The sequence below is a fragment of the Macaca nemestrina genome, chromosome 6 (genome assembly GCF_043159975.1).
Source record: "Macaca nemestrina isolate mMacNem1 chromosome 6, mMacNem.hap1, whole genome shotgun sequence".
NCBI lineage: Eukaryota > Metazoa > Chordata > Mammalia > Primates > Cercopithecidae > Macaca > Macaca nemestrina.
This window is the reverse complement of record NC_092130.1, coordinates 7,868,107-7,888,180: the sequence shown is the minus strand read 5'-3', so window position 1 is coordinate 7,888,180 and position 20,074 is coordinate 7,868,107.

Genomic DNA, 20,074 nt, shown 5'->3' with positions numbered 1-20,074 from the left:
AGCTGGAGGGGGCAGCTGATTCCGAAAGGCTATCGATAGAGGAAGCCATGAGACTCAAGAGATGACATCACCCACATTGAGGGCCTAGCACTGGGGGGGTCTCTGAAGAACTCACAAAAGCACTCACACGAGTCAGCTTTAAGCTTGCGAGCAGAGGACAGTGTCAGGCAGTCCGCATCAAGTGGAACCTCTCCTGCCCCTGTTTACCTCCCCTCCCTTCTCCCTGCCATCCCCATCCTAGTGCAGAACAGTCACAGCAGCTGGCGAGGGAGATGGGGGTGAGCGGGAAGGAAGAAACGGGCCTACCTTACCCTCTTCACAGAAGCCAGGCAGTGTTCCTGCAGCGGGAGGCGGCTTTCAGCCAAGCATCCTGTAAGCATTTCCAGGGCACCTGGTTGACACCAGGCCCAGCTTGGGCGTGAAGTAGGGTCATGGGTGAAAGTGAAACGAAGCTGTAACTCCAGCAGAGCCCCTGCCATCTAGAAGCTCCCATTCTAGCCTAAGAGGCTGGCATAGACAAGGCACTTACAGAATGGTGGGATGCACAATAACAAAGGCTCATCTTCACTGAGTACCTACTCTATGTGTCGGCACTTTGCCTGAATGCTAACTCAATCCTCCTAACAACCTCTAGATCAATAGTGCTGTGCCCGTTTTACAAAAGAAAACCTTGGAGCTCAAAGAGGTGATGTGGATTTGAACTCAGTGCTGGCTGACTCCAAATGTGTGGTTTTTTTGTTTTGTTTTGTTTTGTTTTGTTGTTTTGAGGCAGTCTCACTCTTTCGCCCAGGCTGGAGTACAGTGGTGTAACCTCTGCCTCCCCGGGTTCAAGCAATTCTCTTTCCTCAGCCTCCCAAGTAGCTGGGATTATAGGTGCCCACCACCACCCCTAGCTAGTTTTTTGTATTTTTAGTAGAGACAGGGTTTTGCCATGTTGGCCAGGCTGGTCTCAAACTCCTGACCTCAGGTGATCCACCCACCTTGGCCTCCCAAAGCGCTGGGATTTTTTAACCACTCTGCTATAACAGCGCACAGAGGAGGCACCCAGGGTGGGTGGGTGTGGAAGAATGGGGTTTGGGAGGATGTGCTGATAACAGAGAGAAGTGCATTCCAGAAAAGTGAATCAGCATTTTCAAACGCTGTGTAATTGTGTGGGTGCAAGACACTGTTTGTGTAGCTGCTAATTAGCATTGATTGAGCACTTACTGCATTTCAGGCACTTTCCCTGCATTTAATCCTCACAGCTTGCTGTGTATTCTCACCGACATTTTTTATAAAGGAGGGATCTTAGGCTCGGGGAGTTGTAGCCCAGAGACCCACAGACAGTAGAGGAGAGAAACCAGAACTAGCAGTCAGGTCTGTCTCAGACTAGCCGTGTTCTCTCCACTACACCAGCCATGTGGCTGGAAATTAGCATCAATAGGAAAGGACGGGGATAGCTGACTTTTGAGGGAGTTCTGGCTGACCCATTCAACCCCTTTTTTGGAACTAGCCCCGTAATTTGTTTTTAGGAAACCATAGCTCCCCAATCGTCCATCCTCTTGCTTTGAGGGGGACCCACCTGGGGACCCACCCTACTCTCTGCCAGTCAATATACTGACTGCCCCTGGCCACACGACTGATTGGGTCAGAGATGGGCACGTGACCCCAGCTGGTCCAATCACAGGGAGTTCTGGGGCTTGAAAAGGTGCTTCTGGGCGGAGGATTTCTTCCTGCCTGCCCTGGGGGGGCTGGGCATGAGGTTCTTTCTTTCTTCTTCTTTTTAGCTTGCAAGCATTTATTTTATTCTATTCACACTGTACTGTTGTTATACAACCTGCAAACAGTACAAAAGACTAATCCATGTTTCAATGCCAGGTCAGAGCCAAGTTGCAACAAAGGAAGACAGCACGGACAGATACAAGAAGAGCTTAGGTGTCCCGTACAAGCCACAAGCCTCACTGTCACGTGAAGTATTTAAAGCTGTAAATATCACCACAGGAGAATCTCTGGTCTTTGCAGCAACCACACAGAGATAGGGGTGGGAGGAGGCCTAGGCTACAGCTCAACTGGTGTGCAGAGTGGGGGAGGGGGGGCCCATGAGTGGGGGCAGAATCCTGGGTCCTAACGTGGGCATCTGGTGGGCAGCAGGGTCCCTGACCGAACCCGGCAGGCAGAGCCACTGTGGGGGAATCACGTGTTCTCTTTAAGCTGACAGACCATGCTATAAATGAAACTAGACAGAGTCAGGGACTACTTGTACTTTCTCTAATAACCGCCCACCAGACTCACAGACAGAGTGTCCCAGGTGGGTCATCAGGCAACTGCACTTCATGTCACAGTAATAAACAGGAGGCTGATATTACAGTGAAAAATTCAGCGTGGACGTTTCTGTGGGATGGCACAGTGCTTATCACTCGGAATAATGAGGCATTCCTTTCAGTATCTCGAAATGCCAAGTCCTTTCCAGCCTGGGGCTTTGGCACACCCAATTTTTGCCTGGACTGTTTGTTCTTGCCCCATATCTTCACCCAGATCCCCTTATCCAGATCCCCCATGAATTCTGCTTTTCCCTGGAGCCTCCCTGGACCCCTGAGGCTGGGCTGGCAGCCCCTGCCCCTCGGCTCCCATTGTTCCTGGCTACCAAGCAGAGGTCAGCCTGCCTTGTAGCCAGGCTGTGAGCTTTCCAAGAGTAGGGACACCTTGCCTCGTGGTCTCTCCTCTGTCTTCGGTGCCTAGCCTAAGTGCCTGACACATGCTTGTTGCCTGATTACATAAACACAGGGCAGGAATTGTGGCTGATTCATCACTGGGTGGGCCTCACCCAGGGCTGGCTTCACGGGCTTGTGACCAGTGCCATCACATAAGGCCCTAGAAAGATGGGGCCTTGGTCACCACGTGTGATGTCACCATCGTTGTCTTGAAATTTTTAATAATTTTTTTTGAATTTGTGTTTTGTAAGTGAAGTCTGATGGGACCCCTGAGCGTGCTTTAGGGACTTGGAGCCTCAGCTCTAGCACAGTCCTGCCTTCCATCACCTCCCCAGGGTGGGTCAGATACCCATCCCTCCACCTCCACCCGCCTGCCCCTGCCCATGACTGCAGCTGTCCTCCACTCAGCAGGCACGCAGAGGATTAGGGGCAGGCATGCACACTTGGTGGCATCTTTCAGTGGGGCATGGCCCGGGGTTAAGCACCACAGTGCATCTGGTGAGTGGCCAGCTGGAGGCTGTGTCTCAACAAGGTCCAGCCTTTGGCCCACCCCGATCCAGGTCCCCAGGGCATGTTGGCCTGGAGCATTAAAGATTCCCAAGGATCCCTGTCTGCGGTGGGTTGGAGAATAGGCTGTGGGAAGAGGCAGGCTTGGCTCAGCTTCCCCAGACCCCGCCCTAGCCAGGGCAGGTCTTGTCAGTCCAGTCACTGGCTGAGGGTGAACCCAGCTGCCCTCAGACTCAAACAAGCCTGTGTGTCCCATGCGGCAGGGTAAGGCCCCAGGCACTTGTGAACTTCTGTCCTCTCCCCGCTAGTATCCCCCATACCAGAGAGAGTATCCCTGTACCCAGGAATGCTCCAGCAGCTGGCTCTGTGTCAGGTGTGTTTGTGTGTGTGTGTGTGGGTGTATGTATGGGTGTGTGTGTGTGTGTGTGTTCCGCTTCTCCTTTCAGCCTTCTTGTGTCTGGCTCGTTTGTCTCTTGTGGCCACTTAAGGCACCCCCATAGGGTTGAGCCACATAATACAAACTGTTAATTTCAGTGATTTTGATAAGGCATTAAATGCTTGCTCTTTTGCATTGAAAACTGGAATTTCACAATATAAAGCTGAACAATAAATTCATGCCAGTAAAAAAAAAATTTTATTCTTTTCTTTACTTAGAACATCAAATAGCAAATGAATAGCATCATAAGAAGTCAAGAGAAAGACCATGGAAGAAAGAAGAACCTTTAACAGCGCTTTTTTCATGATCTTTGAACAAGGAGCTCTAAATTGTCATTTTGCACTGGCCCTGTCCCAGCTCATGTTTGTTGAGTGAAATAATAAATAAATAAATGCATACATGCATATTTATTAAAATGTGGAACACACTGATTATCTTCCATTTCCTAACAACACTGTGTGTAATCAGGATTGCAGGCATGTTATGAAATACTAAAAGAGCTGAATATTAAAATTACTCTGGAATCATATATGCTTATTGTTGGGGTTATTTGTCACATCTCCAAAGTCATCACAGTTTTCTCAGCATCAATGTCCTCATCTCACCCCAGTCCTAGTTCTAGTCTTAGTGGAATAGATTGTATCAGACTAATCCTCTGACAGACAACAATGGTCAACTGTGGATGAAATTTTAAAACAACTATTTAAAGATGCCAGAGAGCAAACAAAAGCAGACAAGTTAGGGAGATTTCAACCCATGAAATCAATAAACATACTGACTGAGACTCATGCACACAGACATTACAGAGGGACCGAAGCTCTATGGGAGGAGGACCCTTGTCCATTTTGTTGATGGCACATAGTAGATGCTCAATAAATTTTTGTTGTCAAACGAATGTTTTGTTTGGCTGACCACATTTGTTGTTTTTTCAGTTTTACTGAGGGATGATTTATGTAAAATAAAATTCACACTTTTTAATTGTACCATTTTATGAGTTTCACAAACATATACAGTTGTGTCTGCCACTATGATCAAGATGTAGAGTATTTCCAACACCATAGAAAGTTCCTTTACACCCCTTTGCAGTTTATCTTTTCCCAGCCCCAGCACCTGGCAATAGCTGACCTGATTTCTATAGCTTTGCCTTTTCCAGAAAGTTGAATAAATGGAATCACACTAAATGTAGCCTTTTGTGTCTGGCTTCTTTCTTTCTTTTCTTTTTTTAAAGTTATTATTTTTTGAGATAGAGTCTCGCCCTGTCACCCAGGCTGGAGTGCAGTGGTGTGATCTCGGCTCACTGCAACCTCCACCTCATGAGTTCAAGCAATTCTCGTGCCTCAACCACCTCAGTAGCTGGGATTACAGGCGTGCGCCACCACACCTGGCTAATCTTTGTACTTTTAGTAGAGACGGGTTTTCTCCATGTTGCCCAGGCTGGTCTCGAACTCCTGGCCTCAAGTGATCCACCCACCTTGGCCTCCTAAAGTGCTGGGATTTCAAGCATGAGCCACTGTGCCTGGCCTGTGCCTGGCTTCTTTCTTTCACTTGTATAATACCTTTGAGATCCATCCATGTTGTTTGTGTGTATTAATACATTATTTCTATCATGACTGAGCAGCATTCCATTGTGTGGCTGTATCTCAAATCGTGGATTTTTGGGTTGTTTCTAGTTTCAGCAATGATGGATTAGGCTGCTATATTTGCCTGTGGGTCTTTGTGTGGATAGATTTTATTTTCTAGCAGTGGCATTGCTGGGTCATATGGGTAAGTGCATATTAACTTGGTAAGACACTGCCAAACTGCTTTCAAAACTGCTTTCAAAACGGCTGTACCAGCCATGTAATGAGAGTTCCAGTTGCTCCACATCTTCACCAACACTTAGCATTGTCAGCATTTAAAGAATTTTTTAGCCATTCTAATAGTATGTAGTGTTATCTCATTGTGGTTTTAATGTGCATTTATCTAATGATTAATGATGTCAAGCATTTTTTTTATGTCCTTATTCACATCTCTTTTTTGATGAAGTATGTGTTCAACTCTTTTGCCCATTTTAAAACTTGGATTGTTAATTTTCTTATTACTGAACTGTGAGAGTACTTTATATATTTGGGCTACAAGTCTTCTATCAAATCTGTATTTTGCAAATATTTTCTCCAGCCTGTGACTTGTCTTTTCATTCCCTTAATAATGTGTTTTATTGGCCGGGCGCGGTGGCTTACGCCTGGAATCCCAGCACTTTGGGAGGCCGAGGTGGGCAGATCATGAGGTCAGGAGATCAAGACCATCCTGGCCAACACGGTGAAACCTCGTCTCTACTAAAAACATAAAAATTAGCCAGGCTTGGTGGCAGGCGCCTGTAGTCCCAGCTACTCAGGAGGCTGAGGCAGGAGAATTGCTTGAACCTGGGAGTCAGAGGTTGCAGTGAGCCAAGATCGCCACTGTACTCCAGCCTGCCGACAGAGCGAGACTCAGTCTCAAAAATAAATAAATAAATAAATAATAATAATGTGTTTTGTTTTGTTTTGTTTTTTTGAGACCAGGTTTCACTCCATTGCCCAGGCTGGAGTGCAGTGGAGCAATTGGCTCACTGCAGCCTTGATTTCCTGGGCTCCTGCAACCCTCCCACCTCAGCCTCCTGAGTAGTTGGAACTAAGGCACTTGCCACCACACCCGGCTACATTTGTGTAGAAAAGGTGTTTCACCAGGTTGCCCACGCGGGTCTCGAACTCCTGGGCTCAACTGGTTCATCAGCCTTGGCCTCCCAGAGTGCTGGGATTACAGGCACCTTAAAAACATCTTTTGAAAAGCAAAATTTTAAAATTTGATGAAGTCCTATTTATCAATTTTTTTTTCTTTTCTAGTTTGTGCTTTTTGCGCCCTAAGAAATCTTTGCCTAACCCAAAGTCACAAAGAATGCTCTCCTGTGTTTTCTTCAAGAAGTTTTAGAGTTTTAGGTTTTATATATTTAGGTCTATGGTTAATTTCAAGTGTTTTTTAATATATAGTATGAGATGGGGTTGAGGTACTTTTTTTTTTGCATTTGTATGTGTAACTGTTTCAACACCATTTGCTGAAAAGACTGTTCTTTCTCCATTGAATTGCCTTTGGAACTTTGTCAAAAATCAATTGGTCAGCTGGGCGTGGTGGCTCACATCTGTAATCTCAGCACTTTGGGAGGTGGATCATCTGAGGTCAGGAGTTCGAGACCAGCCTGGCCAACATAGTGAAACCCCGTCTCTACTAAAAATACAAAAATTAGCCAGGTGTGGTGGCAGTTGCCAGATACTCAGGAAACTGAGGTAGGAGAATTTCTTGAACCTGGGAGGCAGAGGTTGCAGTGAGCCAAGATCGTGCTACTGCACGCACTCCAGCCTGGGTGACAGAGCTAGACTCCATCTCGAAAAACAAAACAAAACAAAACAAAAAACAAAAAAACATAATTGGCCATATATCTGTGGATCTGCTTCTACAGATTCTAATCTGTTCCATTGATCTGTGGGTCTACCCTTTTGCTAGTCCCACATTATCTTGATTACTGCAGCCTTATAAGAAGTCCTAAAATCAAGTAACACAGTCCTCCAGTTTGTTCTTCTTTTTCAAAATTGTTTTGGCTATTCTATTCCTTGGCCTTTTTATATGAATCTTAATTTATCAATTTCTAGGCTGATTTGGATTTTAAATGCTATGGCATTGAATTTTTGGATCAATTCAAGGAGAACTGACATCTCAAGTATATTCCAATCCATGAACACAGTATATTTTTCTGTTTAGGTTTTCTTTGATATCTCTCAGTGATTTATAGTTTGATAGTTTCCAGTATGCAGCTCTTGCACATATTTTACTAGATTTATCTCTAAGTATTTCATGTGTTTTTGATACTTTGTAAATTGCGCTTTAAAAATTTTTTAAGTTCCAATCGTTCATTTTTGGAGTATAGAAGTTAAATCGATGTTTATGTATTGACTTTGTATGCTGTGACCTTGCTAAATTCATCTGTTAGTTCAAGTTGCTTTTTCATGGATACTTTGGAATTTTCCAAGAGCAACTGTGGCACTGCATATCAGGATGTCGAACCCTTATACTTCTGTATATCCTTATATTTGCAGGACTGTCCTCATAAAGTGTAACTGTGGAGAGCACAGCTTTGCAGTCAGATGTGGTTGGATTCTGGTCCTTCCATTTCCCAGCTGTGTGACTGTGGCCTAGTTATTTGGCCTCTTTGAGCCTCCATCCCATCACTTGTAAAATGGGGAAAAAAATCACCCCTCTCTGAGATTATCATTAGAGAATCGTTAGTTTCCAGAAGTGGGATTGTAGGTTAGCAGGCAGTCACAATTTTAAGGCTATTGGTATCTACTGCCAAATGTTTGAATTGAAGTGCAACTCTTCACCAAGCCCAGCAACGTTGCCACTGCTGTGGTCTGAAGTTTTGTGTCCCCCAAAACTCATATGTTGAAATCATAACCCCCTAAGATGATGGTATTTGGAGGTGGGGACTTTGGGAGGTGATTAGATGATGAGGGTGGAGCCCTCGTGAATAAGCTTAGTGTCCGTATAAAAGCAGCCCCAGAGAGCTCCCTTGCCCTTTCTGCCATGTGACGACACAGGGAAAAGGCAGCCATCCACGAACCAGGAACCCTCATAGAACACTGAATCTCATAAAACACAAACCTTCAGACTATAGCAGTGGCAGTGTTGCTGGGGATGGTGAAGAGTTGCACTCCAATTCAAGCATTTTGGCAATAGATACCAAGGGTCTTAAATTGTGACTGCCTGCTCACCTGCAATCCACTCTGAACACTAACGATTCTCTAAAGATAATTTTAGAGAGGGGTGATTTTTTCCCATTTTACAAGTGATGGGACGGAGGCTCAGAGAGACTGAATAACTAGGCCACAGTCACACGGCTGGGAAATGGAAGGATCAGAATCCAATTCACCTTGATTTTGGACTTCCCAGCCTCCACAACTGAGAGAAATAAATTTCTGTTGTTTATAAACCACCCAGTCTATGATATTTTGTTCCAGCAGCCCAAATGGACTAAGACAGACATTTATAATTATGTGTGCTTTAAAAGATTTGGAGAATAATGTATACATATATCAAAACATCATGTTATACACCGTAAGTATATACATGTTTTTAACTGTCAACTTTAAAATTAATTAACCAATTAATTTTAAAAAGAGAGAAAGACTTGGAGAGACAGTCTTACCCTGTTTGCTCATAATTGTCAGCCAATTGATCTTCTTATATTTCCTGTCTGTAGTTTCTGGCCCATAGATGGCCATCACTGTTGGTTTACATATCTTATTCTTTGATGTTTGAAGTGTTTTCTGATAACCACAAGGGCAAAAAGAATTGACCTTCAGGGAGCACTTCCTCCACGCCAGGGAGCACTTCCTCCGCGCCAGGCTGTGCTTCTCAGATATTAACAAATCCCCATGACAACCCTATGGAGTCTCTTTTCACCTCTATTTTGTAGGGGAGAAACTTGAGGTGAGAAGTCACTTGCTCCAGAGCACAGCTAGAAAGCAGCAGAGTTGGGATTTTTGCCCCCTCCCCGCCCACCCCCTCATTCAGTAAACCTAGATCTGAGCAAACTGGCCAGGGCTGAGACCCATTCCTGTCCTCATGAGCTGGGTACCCGTGAGCTAAGCGCTCAGTCCCTCTGACCCAGCTAGCCCTGTGCTCACAAAATTGTGATGAGTCTTCTGTGTCAGGCTCTCTGTTAAGTTCTAAGCCTCAGTTTCCTCATCTATAAAATGGGCCAAATGATTACGTCTATGGCACCTGCCTGTTGTGAAGAGGGGATAAGATGCTGGGGCCACGAAGGCTTGTTGATGAGCTTATGAAGGTTGGAATCTCGGAAGTTCCTGGCCATGAGTGGGGACCTTTGAGGCATGATCAGGCTCCTTGACCTTGGTCTGTGCCTGACTTGTCTCTCCACCATCTCTTAGTATAAAAATGCCAACTCCGTTCTTTCCAATTCTCACCTTGGGCGGGGAGAAAAGAAAAGTAGTCCAGGTTTCTCTTCCTTGTCCTGAACTGGGAGGGCAGCAGGGTTACCTCAAGCAAGAGGCCGCAGTCAGGAGGACCAGGTTCTCATCCTTGCCACCCTTCAAAATCTGCCTGGCTTCAATCAAGTGACTGCCTTTCTCTGAACTTCCCGTTTCCTCTGCCGCAAACTGGGGAAGATTCTTCTGTCCCCCGCACCAGGGCTGAGTGAGTTAAATGAGATAATGAGTGGGAACACTCATTGTAAACTACAGGCTAAATGCGTTTTTATCATGGGTCTGCTTTGTGTCTCAGAGGCTACGTGTGGTCGGAAGACGACGGGGCTCTCGGCTGGTTTGGCTCTGGGCTCTGTTACTTATCAGCTGGGAGCGTGGCTTTCACCTCCCACAGAGCGGGGATAATACTGGGGTAGTCTGCCTGTGCGGCTCTCTGCCTCCTGTGTACCTGGTAGGATTACACGTGCTGGCCTCCCTGCGATTGAGTGGGGCCATATGACTAGCTGTGGCCGATGAGCTGTGAGCAAAAGTGCCATGTGTCACTTCCAGGGGGAACATTTAACTGCTTGAAATGAATCTTCTCTTTGTGTGTCCTGGTAAATCTGCACATAAATGGGGCCTCAATCTGGACCTCTGAGTGAAGCCCCTTAGGTAAAATATGTATCATCAGCAAAAGAGTAAATAAGCAAACGAACGCAAGCTTTAAAATTTGAAGCTGTTAAAATTGCGGAGGGTTATGGGTTATCATAGCATCGCTGTGCCTATCCTGGCTGAAACAATCTCTCCTTCCCGAGGTGGCTGTGAAACTTCAGCGTGAGGATACATGTAACACTCTTGGTTAAGAACCTGACAGGTAGTAAGCGCCCGTTGAATGGGAACGGTAATTATTACTGTGGTAAGAATACAGCAAGAAATGGTTGGATTCCAATCCCAGCTTTGCTCTTAGCCCTCTGGGTGACCTTGGACGGAGAACTTAACTCTACACAATCTGGGGCTCAGTGGGGGGATCACAGGAGCTGAGCTGACAGCCAGCGTTGCCTTGTAGTTTTAGGGCGCTGGGGCCAGACTGCCTGGCTTCAAATCCTGCTATGACCATTCATTAGCTGCTGTATGACCTTGGGCAAGTCACTTAATCTCTTTGTACCTCAGTTTCCTCATCTATGAAATGGTGATAATAGAAGTACCTACTTTAAAGGGCTATGGGGAGAATTAAATAGGCTAATGAATGCAAAATGCTCAAAAGATTTCCTGACACATGGAAGCACTCCAGAAATTTGAGATCTTATTTATTGTTGTCCATTGGACAATATAGAACTGTGTTTGGGAGCCCTGGCTGGATCCCAAACCTGTGTTTCATCAACTGTGTGATCTTGGGACCGTCATATTACTTCTCTGAGTCTCACTTTCCTCATTCATAGAACAAGGGTAGTAATACCTACTCATAGCTATTTTGTGAGGGTTAAGTGAGATAATGTATGGCACTGGTAATGTATGCAGTGCCTGGTCCTGCGAGAGCTCAGTTGGTACCAACTGTGATGATTAACACAGGAATGAACACCCAGCACCAAGTAGGTACCTGGTCAATATTTGTCCCTCCACCATCCCTCATCTCGGACCTTCTCTCCAAGGGAAAAACAAGGCTCACCCAGGCAAAGCAACAGCCTCCTGACTCAGGTGTGCTGGTGACCATGCTGGGGCAGAGCTCCATTCTTTGCACCCCCACATCCCCCACCCCAGCTGGAGAGGCCACCATCCTGCTGGTGCTCCGGCAGGCCGCTGCTGCCCACCTGTGCTTTGCAGTGGGATGGTGAGTGGCAGCTGGACTCCGAGGGCCAGATGGCAGAGGGGCGGGTCTCTCCCCTGGGCATTGCAGACACTCTAGTTACCCTCTTGGATTTCCTCACTCTCCAGGCTGCATGCTGGGTGGGCCTTTGGGGGCTGGTGAAGTGTTCAGCGTCTTCCCTGCACCTTGCTGTTTCTGAGCCCCAGGGGTGCTGCCGGAGCTGGGTCCTTTACCAGGGCCACCATGCAGCGAGCAGGCCCCCAGAGAACCTCTCCCCACAGGCCATGTGGGGGTTGCGAGACCCTGTCCCTGCGGAGTGAGCTGAAAGCCGGGAGCTGCCAGCGGCTGCAAGGTAGGGAAAGCCTCCCAGGCCCAGCAGACAGCTGTCCCCAACATACATGCCTGGGTGCTCCCATCTTGGGAGGAGACTCGGGGGGAATGAGAGGGACCACTTGTTTCTCTCAACCTACCCAAAAATGCACATGGATTGAACCCTGACTCGGACCTGGCCTGATACTGAAGCTTGAGCCCAGCTCAGAGCACAGCTACAAACCCAGGGTCCCCACAAACCCAGGGTCCCCACAAACCCAGGGTCCCTGCAAACTCAGGGTGGGGGAATGAGGGATGGTGAGGAGGAAGGGCTGTTGGAACCTTCGAAATCCTCTTTAAAATTTCTTTATTGGCATATAATAGTTGTGCATATTTTGGGGGTTCATGTGATATTTTGATACAGTTATACAACATGTAATGATCACATCAGGGTATTAAGGATAGCCATCATCTCCAACATTGATCTTTTCTTTGTGTTGGAATATTATAACTCTTCTTTTCTAGCTACAAAAATTCTCTTTTTAAAAATAGTGTGCACCAAACTAGATCTGTGCAGCACAACAAAAATGTATTGAGCACTGTATTAGTCAGCTCCGGCTGTCACCACCAATTACCACGGACTGGGTGGCTTAAACAACAGAAATGTATTTTTTCACAGTTCTGAAGGCTGGAAGTCTCAGGTCAAGGTCCGGGCTGGGTTCCGGTGAGGGCTCCCTTCCTGGCTTGCAAACAGCCACCTTCTGGCTGTGTCCTCACTTGGACTCTTCTCTGTGCATGCATGGAGGGAGGGCAGTGAGCTCTCTGGTGTCTCTGCTGATGAAGACACTAATCCTATTGGATCAGGACCCCATCCTCATGACCTCATTCAACCTTACCTACTTACTAAAGGTCCTGTCTCCAAATACACTCACCACAGGGGTTAGGGCTTCAGTATGAGTTTGGGGGAGGGGCATAGGCATTCCGTCGGTAACGAGCATGTATTTGAGTCATGTGCCAGCAACAAGACATGCGAAGTTCTCATTAGCATGGAGCTTACGCTCCTGAGGGATGTGTGTGTAGGTGTGTGCACACAGCATGCATGTGTGGACCACTACCAACCAGATAAATAAGCACATGAGTTCATGGGCAAGCTGTGGCCAGGCCTCTGGTTTGCAGTGCCTGAGCAGAGTGGTGAACAGGGCAACATCTTGAGCTGGAAGGACCAGGCTGACTCATCTCCTGGGTCTGACACTTCAAAGTGGCGTGTCCTTGGACTTTCCCTCTCTTTATGTCAGCTTCTTTATCTGTGAAGTAAAATTAGCAATACCCACCACAGAAGGCTGTTGACATGACTGAGAATACTGACTAGTAAATCCTCAGTAAAGGGTTTGGGAGGTGGGTTATGAATAATAGATGGTTGTTATCATCATAAACAAGGAGATTACCTCTAATTGAGGTGGAGGCTTTGAGCTAGAGGCAAACTAATCTTTGAGATCATATGTTGGAAGGTCTTAGCCACAGAGTGGAGTATATCAGGGAGAATAGGCACTATTTGGGTCTGATACGTGATGCTTTTATTGGGTATGCATCATTCATTCATTCACTCATTCATCATATTTTCATCAAATTTATCCACTACCCCCACAAAGCCATTTACCCACTACCCTCCCAAAGCCACCAAAATCAGCTGAGACCTTGTCCACTTTGCAACCTCTGCTTTGTCACACTGATCTGGCTCAGATTCTTAGAGGTCAGGCAGGGGCTGAGAAGTTTTATTAGTGCAGCTGGCTGCCCACCAGATGCAGACAGATGGAACCTACTTGACACCCATAGCATTGTCCTTGGCAACGCCAGGAGGCTCTGAAGAAGATGCCAACTGCCTGATGGGGCGACTGAGCCCACTCTGAATTCAGGGTTAGCACGCAGATGTCTGGGCAGGAGACGACTTGTCATGCCTTCCAACCCAAACTCTTTAAATATCCATTCAACATATTGAGCAGACTGTGTTCCCTGTGGCGTGGAAGGCAGGGCCCTTCTGGTGGCTGCCATAGCGTCTCCTGTACTGCGGTTGGCATTTGGGCTCCAGCTCCCACTTGGACACTCAGCCACAAAACAAAGCCCCATTGTTCACCTGCTGTCCCTGGTCCCTTCAGAAAGCCTCTCTGTGGTTACAGAGGCTCTCATCTTGAGGACCCAGGCTGGGCGGGGGTCTAACCTCCAACCAGAGGAGTCTGTAGAAGGATCTCTCCCAACCCTTCCAGTCCCTGCCTGAGAAGAGGTCTGTGCTCCCCTGTCCCCATCTTATCATATCCTCAGGGCTGCCTGAGCACCCCTTGGAGACCAGCACCTCAGGGCCCAGCCTCTCAACCTTTCCTTCCTGACCTGGGGCCCCTGAGCATTTGCAGGGCAGCCTGGTGCCTGGGAGGGGTGGTTGGGCTAGATGGACCTGCAAGTTCCTTTCCTCTCGGCTGTTCTGAGGTTCTGAACACCCACCCCCTGCCCTTTCCTGGGCTTCTCCCTGGAATTCAGGGAGGGACCAGGCTTGAGCCTGCCCCTGGGAAAAGCACAGCATTGTGTGCCCTTAGCCCACAGCGGAAGCTTCCATTTTCCTCATCTGTAACATGAGGATGACCACAACAGCGCCTGCCTTCCAGAGCTGTGCTGAGGATTAAATGAGTTAACTCACGTGCAGGGCATAGACTAGTCTTGGCACGTGGGGCCAGGATGTAGAGCTAATACAGCTGTTAGCTCTACACCTGGTCTGGGATTGAGCCCATCCAGGAACCAGCGGCGGAGCAAGAAGGGCGCGGTAACATTCCAAATTCTATTGGCGACTGCATTTTCACCTTTGGATTGAGATCTTCCAGCCAAAGTGCTGGGGGAGTTTTGGATCAACACAGTATACAATGGCTAGAGTTCAATCCTTTCAGAGCTTGAGAGTCTGGGTCACACAGATGCACCATCTACAAGTATTTATTGGCATACCTACTACATGTCAGGCACTGATTTCAGCACTGGGAATACAGCAACGAAAAACATTCCTGCTCTTTTAAAACTTACAACCTAGTTGGGAGGCAAATAGCCAATAAATCTATCTCAGAGGGTGACGAAGATTAAAAACAAAAGTAAAGCAGAATGAGGGCACAGAGAGGGATGGGGGCTACATGGGGCTTTATTTTTTACAGAGAGGCCTAGGAAGTCCTCTCTGTGATGATGTCACTCGAGTAGAGGCTGGAGTGATAGGGCCACTGAGCGATGAGGGCATTGGGGGGAAGGGCATCCTGGGCAGAGGGGACAGTCAGTGCACAGGTCCTGTGGCAGGAGTGTATCTGGCACGGATGAGGCACAGCAAAGAGGCTGGCATGACCCGAGCAGAGTGAGCGAGGGCAGGGAGACAGGATTTAAAGTTAGAAAGGTGTGGGATTCAGATTGCAGAGGGCTTTGAGGGCTGTTACAAGATCCTAGCTTTTATTCTGAGATGGAGGGCTTCTGGGGTGGCGGATGAACAGAGGAGAGGCAGGATCCAACGTACATTTTAGGTAGGCTGAAAAATGCACCCCTAAGACGTCTACAGCCGATCTCCAAACCGTCAGTATGGTTAAAAGAACTTTGCAGATGTGATGAAGGTCAAAGTCCCTGAGATGGAGAGATTACCCACTGGCATAACCACAGGTGTCCTTATTAGAGGGAAGCAAAGGAGATGCTGGTCCAGAGGAGGCGGGGAGGTGATGGCAGAAGCAAGATGTGGAGAGACGCGAGCCGAGGTGGGCAGTCTCCAGAAGCTTAGACAGGGCAAGGACTGGATTCTCTCTGAAGCCACTAGAAGAAACCAACCCTGCTGATGTCTTGACCTTATTCAGTGAATCTGATTTTGGGCTTTGAGCCTCCGAAGCTGTAAGAGAATAAATGTATGTTGTTTTAGACCATCAGGTTTGCCTTAATTTGTTACAGCAGCCGTAAGAAACTAATACAGATCCCTCCAGCTCCTCTGCAGAAAATAAGCTAAAATTAGTCTTGGGAAGAAGCAGAAAGACCAGTCGGGAGGCTTTTCAACCATCCCCCAGAAAGGCAAGGGGGGGGTGTGAAAAGGCAGCACGGAGGGTGTGAAAAGGTGGTGGAAAATAGCTGGATTCTGACTCCATGTTGAAGGTAGAGCCGAGGAGAATTAGATACAGGGGGGCCAAGGAAAATCAAAGATGGTCTTAAGGTTTTTGGCCAGAGTAACTGGCAGAGCAGGTGCTGTTTCCTGAGATGGGGAGGGGCAGGTTTGAAGAGGATGGGGGCAAAATCAAGAAATCAGCCTTGTGCGTATCAAGTGTGAGCTGCTAATTAAACCACCAAGCAGGACATCCAGGAGATCATCAAATACGTGAGTCCATTTCTGGGGCGAGGTCCAGGATAGCGACATAAATGTGGGGGTCTTCAATCCAAGTTCTTGCTCTCTGCCTGAGACAAGGGTGCACTTTTCACTGAAGATGGGCTTTGGGCAGTGGTCCTAAAGAGCTTCATTCATCCGATGACTGCCCTGCTCCAGGCCCTTTGCACATGATGTCATCTGTCCCCACCAAGCCTTTGAGGCACTGTTATCACAATCCGTGTGCTACAGATGCAGACACGGAGGCTCAGCAATGCGACGTGAACTACGTGAATGGCCCACAGTCATCAGGGAGGAAGGGGCAGAGCTGAGATTTGAACCCAGGTCTGCAGGGACACCAGGGAATCTTCAAGGGTTAAGCTGGAGACTGGCCGCTTAAATTCCTCCCACTACAGTCTGGGAAGGTGAATGCCATTATTTCCAAACTGTGTTGGCAGCATGATACCCCTTGCAAAGGGAGCCAGGCTTGGAGTGTTTGCTAGGAACCACCAGGAGGAAAAGAGAAGTTGCATGGCCAAAAAACCTTGAACTTGCTGAAGCCCTGATATTTCTGTAACTTTTGCCTTAGGCATCCCAAAAATTGATCACTCAGGAGAAACTGAGGCAGCACATCAGCCTTGTGCTCCCCAAAAGCTGGGCCCAGGTCAGCTCCATCTCTGCCGTCCTCCTGGCACTTAACATGCAGTCCCTTACCTGCAGGAGGTGAAGGGCTTGGTTCTATGGAGCCGCTTGTACTATATTTGGGAAGGGGAGTTGGTCCTCCAGCCCTTCTCTTCTTTGTCCCCTGGTACCCTCACTCTTTGGGCCTTGCCAACTGTCAGGCTGCTGCACACACCGGCACTCTGATGTCCTCACACCTGAGCAGAGTAAGCCAACAGCATGTGCAAGTAGCTTCAGGCAGAGTGGTGGGTGGGAAGTACAACGAGAACTTCACTATCCAGATCCCGTGTCTTGGACAGATGCATGAGCCGCGGCTATCCACTGAGGATGCCTGTCATCTCCTCCAAGAGCTGAGCTGCCGCCCAGCCTCTGACAGCTAGAAAGAACCTTTTGTTTCTTCTGTGCCTGGAGGAAGGCCTTGTGTTGTCTGTTTGTTCAACGAATAGACTCTGCCTGATTGTGGACCATTAATAAATGCATCTGTTTGGATTTCACAAGTATATTTGAATTCCCAAGTCTTCCATGGCATACTAGGAAGCAAACACAGCCAACACTTTCAGAACTAATACCCAGCAGGAGATGTGAAGGATTAAACTGGAAACCACCAGAATGGAAGTATGCAGAGAAAGCACCTGGCACATAGCGAGGAACTGTTGTGTGTTGGGTGAGGTGGGTAGAGCTGGGCTGCGGACTCAGACAGATTGTGGTTCCAAACCTGTATCTGTCATTGACCAGCGGTGTGACTGTGCAAGGGACTGGCCTGCCTAAGCCTCGGTTTCTTTGTGTGCAGCTGAGAATTTCAACCCCTAATTGCATGGATTGTGTGGTATAACATGTGTAGAGTGGCCACACCATTGCCTCATTTATTCCTTACTCTCTAAGGCCGGTATTAGGCATCACCATTTTGCAGATGAGCACTGAGTCTCGGAGAGGAAATCAATTGCCCCAAGTCCTACAGTCAGGAATGCTCTGTTGGGTTACAAAGTCACTGCTGACTGCTAGTCTCTGCCTTGGACTAGCCGGTTAGCTCTTCAGTCCTCGTCAACCTACACAGGGACTGGAGCTGTGGGATGATCTTGCCTAGGCCTTGTTATGGGCCAGGCGGGTGGCTGCTGGTGGGCTGGGTTAGGGACTGCGTGGCCTTCCCCTGGAACCCAGGACTTTCCCAAAGGGTGGCTTTGAGCCTGACGGCAGCTCGGCCAATTGTTTCAACACGGCCTGTCTGCTCTCAGCTTCCTGGTCGCAGTTTGAATGGCTCGGTTCCTCCTGATACTGGGCGCCTGCTGGGGGCTTCTCGCCTGCCTCTGGGACGGCCCATCCTGGTGGATGTGGATTTCCATGTATGGACTCAATACGGCTCTTCCCTGACCCTGGGCTGACTGCACACGATGTCTTTTTTTTTTTTCTTCCTCTCCTGTAGCTTCCTGGGAGATGGCCTGTTTGATTTTTACAGGAGCTGTCACTGTAATGAAACTTCCTTGAGTTCTGTGTGGAGCCTGACTCAGGCTTTGTCCCGGAAGGAAGGTGAAGTAGTGTCTCATTTCTGCCTCTCACTTGCTGAATGAGCAACTTACACGAGGGGGTTTTGCACTTGCCCCCCCACCGCCTCAGTTTCCTCCTCTGCAACACGAGCACAAGGAAACTCAAAGGAGCCAACGAGATAACATTAACTTCATGTTTGCTAGGAGGACAGAGATGGCCTGCACACAGGCCGGCACGGCGAAGGGCACATCCGTGGGTGAGCGTGAACCCCAGGAGGGCAGGGCCTGGGTTGGCCTTGCTCTCGGCTGTGTCCACAGTGCCCAGGACACTTCTGAGCTCCTCATGCGGCTCGGGGAATGTGTGCTGAATGAATAGTTCTTGCCGTCACCTGTCTCTAGGGGCTTCCACTTAGAGCTTCATAGTCTCAGGAGAGCGCCATGAGAGAAGGCGGCTGGAACAGTTCACAGGCAGAGATGCTGCGAGGAGGAAAGAGTGTAATTAAATCGCTGTTTAAGGAGCAGCTTGTCTGCATGCTGGCAGCATCCCTGCCTGGGTCTGGGTGCACACGGCAGGGAGCGGGGCAAAGACCTGGTGCCCCCTGCGTGCCGGGTGCCGCGCGAGGCAATTCGTACACCTTAACTCATTGAACGCTTTCAAGCATTCCTCACAGGTGGGAGGTCATCCGTGTTTTGCTAATTAAGAAATTGAGGTTCAGGACGGGAAGTGACTGGTCCAAGGTCACACAGCAAAGAGGAGGGGGGCCACGAAGCCCGATAAAGTCCCCGAAGAGTGTGTCTTTACGTTTCTTCCCATTGGCCTCTCCTCCCTTTGGGGAAACACCTTCCTCTGCTCCATGACCCAGGCTTGGCCACTCAGAGGGCCACCTCTCTGGAGGCTGGGGAAGAGGGCTCTATCTGCCGGGGTGGCTGAGCTGGCACAGTGGGGTCTGGGGTGCTGCTGCCAGCCATCTTGCCCCTGTGGGGAGGGCCTCCTGAGACTGGAGCCACACAGAGGCACAGCCACACGCAGAGAGGCCCTTCCCGACAACGTGGTAGAGGCCCTGAGGCCAGCTCTGCCCTTGGGCTTTTCGGTCTCGGGAGCCAATAAAGGCCCATTTGGGCTAAAGCTAGCTGGAGTTGGGCTTCTGCCACTGGCAACCAAAACTGTCCTGGCTTGTGTCATCTGGGGTGGGAGACCGGATAAGCTCTGTGAGCTGAAAAACGTGGAGGCCATGGCCTCGTGTGCTGGACTGGAGAGGGGCTTCCTCGGTGGGAAAGGATTTGAACCGTGCCTCCAAGATCTAGGGGAATCCAACCAACACAAATGGCGCTGGCTTTGGTTCTCTCTCTCATTGGGGCAGAATCTGTCACGGACAGTTGGGTGAGAGTCTTTTCCTTGACTGACCGTCAAGCCCACCAAGGTAACACCCTATGAGTAGACTCACTCAGAGCTTTGGGAGATAAAATTACGTCTTTCTTCTCGGCATGAGCTGAGGACTCCGTCAACCTGCCGGCTTCCTCCTGCCTCTGCCTGCCCGGCACTGCCTTGCTCTTTGAGAAGAGACTGGGCAAGCTGACTTCCCTTGTGACTGGGCCCCCGAGTCCCCAACAGGGAGATCTGATATCCGGGAAGACCCTGCATTCCCGGCCTTTCCTTCCCAGGGTCCCCAGCCAAGAGCAGGGAGAGTGAGTAACAGCTCGGAACACCCCGGCCAATACCAGGGCTCACTCCTGCCAGGGAGAGCTTGCTCCCTGGAGCCCAGGAAACGCCAGGGCAGCATTCTTGGCCAGCAACCTTCCCCTCTACCCCTCCAGGCTT